This window comes from Miscanthus floridulus, chromosome 8 (assembly GCF_019320115.1).
Source record: "Miscanthus floridulus cultivar M001 chromosome 8, ASM1932011v1, whole genome shotgun sequence".
NCBI lineage: Eukaryota > Viridiplantae > Streptophyta > Magnoliopsida > Poales > Poaceae > Miscanthus > Miscanthus floridulus.
In genome coordinates, this window is record NC_089587.1 from 97,212,281 (window position 1) to 97,215,227 (window position 2,947).

Consider the following 2,947-nt stretch of genomic DNA (forward strand, 5'->3'; position numbering starts at 1 on the left):
GTTTTGGTAATTTTTAGATACACTATTTTTACTATATATCTAGATATAGTATATATCTAAGTGCACAATATGGAGGGAGCAGGTAGCAGTAACAAACTGTCATATATAGCCGGCTACAGCTATGCACAAGTGTGCGTACGTACGTCCATCAGGGTATCACTCGTGTGGTTGCATACATCACTTTGAAAAGCCCTGACGGTAGTAGTGCCTGCCAAGGATCACATGCAGAAGCAAGATGTTTCCATTTTGATTCTTATATATACATTAAATACATTAAATATAGGATACTGGCCGTTTGGCTTACCTGATATGCAGCTTGTTTGGCTTTTTTTTTTAGCCAGAATAATGTTTTTCTCTCCCAATAATTCAGCCAGAACAGTGTTTTCAGTTAGTTTCAGCTAAAATTCAGCCAGCCCAACAGAGCCACTGATGAAAAGAAGTGGCACATTTTCGTAGGACACCTTGCCATGTACTCTGCCTCTTTTATGTTGTGTGAGCATCTTTTCGCCTGCTAGTATACATAGTCATAGCTGCTCTACTGCATTTGGCTTCATGCGTGCGATGTCTCGCTTCTCAAAAATGACATTGTAACACACTAGTACAAGTACCATTCGTCACGTGAGAGCTAGTGCTCTCCTGAAATATAATTTATCTAAATGTATTCTATGTCATATATATATGATTCTAAGTTTTGACTAAATTTATTAGAAAAATATTACCATCTAATAACATATCAAAAAGGTGAATTATGAAAGTACATTTCAAACTATATCTACTAGTTATGCTAATTTGATATATACCATAAATGTTGTTGTTCTTTTTTTATACATTTGACAAATTTAAAACAGCTTGACTAATGAGGACAACTGGAAGTCCTTATATTTTAGGACGGGGAAGAAATAACTCTGTTGCTTATAACATTTATTAAGAGACCAATCCAGCTTTACTTGTCGTTGTGATAATTACTTGCCATCGTCTTGTCACGGCATGCAAATCAAACTTTTTGTCTAGCTTGCCAGCTATATATATAGCTGAAAGAATAGGGCTGGTACCTAGGCCAAGCAGCTGAAATGATCCAGATTCACATGTACTGAATCACGGTTTACGGGAGTGTTCGGTTCTCAGCCATCATACGCCAAGCCACATCCAAGGCTGCCACACTGCTAAGATAGGTAACCACATAGCTTTTATTTTGCAGTTCATTTTTCCACCACGGCTGTGGCGCCGCCACACATGTGCGTGCCGCAGTTCGGCTGGGACCAAATACTCCCTACATGACTTCATATATATACTACTGTATATGAGTTTAATTGTTTGATTCTTATTAGTTAGTTTTGGATTCATTGTTCATGTTAAACTTCAAAAGAAAGAAAAAATGCACATGATCAACTACAAGGACAATATATATTAACCGAGCAACATAAGTATATATATGCATCATATTATTTGCGAGGAACAAATATAATCCTAGCATATATAAAATATATGGCTAGTAGTGATCTTTTGTTCTTTTGCTTGCCTTCAATTTCTTGCGTGTGCTAGCTCATGTAATTAGCACTGCACACGAACACAGTACCCTGTACCCATGCATGCCAATTCGATCGATATGCAGCAGACACAGACGTACCTTAGATTTGATCGATGCGATTCATCAAGAACCAATAAATGTTACTGATGTACTAGTGCTAGTACTAATTTATATATAAAATCAGGATAATCAATTCAACAAATAAACGAGCTGCAGAACATACTAATTAAGGCAATGCATAAATCATATCAAAGCATGATGTTCTTGGCGAGTTGTAATAAATAATGCGATCCTCTCATAAAACCCACAGCTTCAACACGCGTACCGCGCGCGTACGTACATACATACATACGCATGCATAGCGCGCGCTTAGTTAGCTTACAGCTTGAGCGACAGGTCGATGTCGTCAGCGGCGTCGCCGGCCGCCGCGGCGGCTTGCACGCGGTAGGCGTACCGCCGGCCGCCGTCGGCGATCCAGCTCACGACGGCCGCCGCGGCTGCCTGCTGGTCCCCTGGGCCTCCTCCCGCGTGCGCCGCCGGGTACCAGCCACCGAACTCGGAGGCCGCCGGCTGGCGGAGGCGTGGGCGGGGCTGCCGCGGCCGAGGAGGAGGAGATGGCCGCACTGACGACCGCGACGGCAGCCGGAGAGCTCGCGGCTGCGCTTGGCGAGGCTGCGCTCCAGCTTGTGCGCGTTCTGGTGGCCGCCCAGCGCCTGCGAGCTGAAGAACTTGCGCCGGCAGTAGGTGCACGAGAAGGTGCGGTCGGGATCGGCGGCCACTACCGGCTGTAGGTGGTGGTGCTGCTGCTGCTGCCTGCCCATGCCGCCGTTGCCGCCGGACGCCGACTGGTGGTGGACGAGGCGCAGGTCCAGGTTGACGTCGTCGCCGCCGGCCGGCTGCCTCTCCATGAGCTCTCTCTCTCTCTCTCTCTCTAGGATCGGAGTTGTGATGTGATCGAGCTGGGTGATAGTAGGTTGCTTAACCTTGAGGGAGGAGGAATGGAGGATCCACTGCACTGCACTAATACATGGTGTATAAATAAGCGATGATCCGTGAATGTGATGTCAGCTGCCTGCATGTCTCACGTCTTTGGTTTGGCTTTTTCTAAAAGCCATTTCATATTCTCTTTAGCAAAAGTCCACACATTTTAATTAATTTCAGGTCTTGTTTTCTTAAGATCGGCCAAAATTTGATACTGTGCTAATGAAATGCCTTGATACCAGTAATTTAATTTGTGTAGAGCATTCTCTGCATGCAGCACCATGGTCCATGTATATACTCCCTGGTTATAATTTATAGGTCATTTTAGTTTTTATAGATGCATATTTTTTATTATGTATCTAGACATATCATATATCTAGACGCATAAGAAAAACTATATATCTAGAAAAGCTAAAACTGATCAATAATTTGAGACCG

General features: G+C 43.9%; 1 pseudogene; it reads right to left on the minus strand.

Annotated features, from left to right (window-relative positions):
• Positions 1–1,906: 1,906 nt before the first annotated feature.
• LOC136473022 (zinc finger protein 4-like) lies at positions 1,907–2,436 on the minus strand (annotated as a pseudogene).
• Between the last annotated feature and the right edge of the window lie 511 nt (positions 2,437–2,947).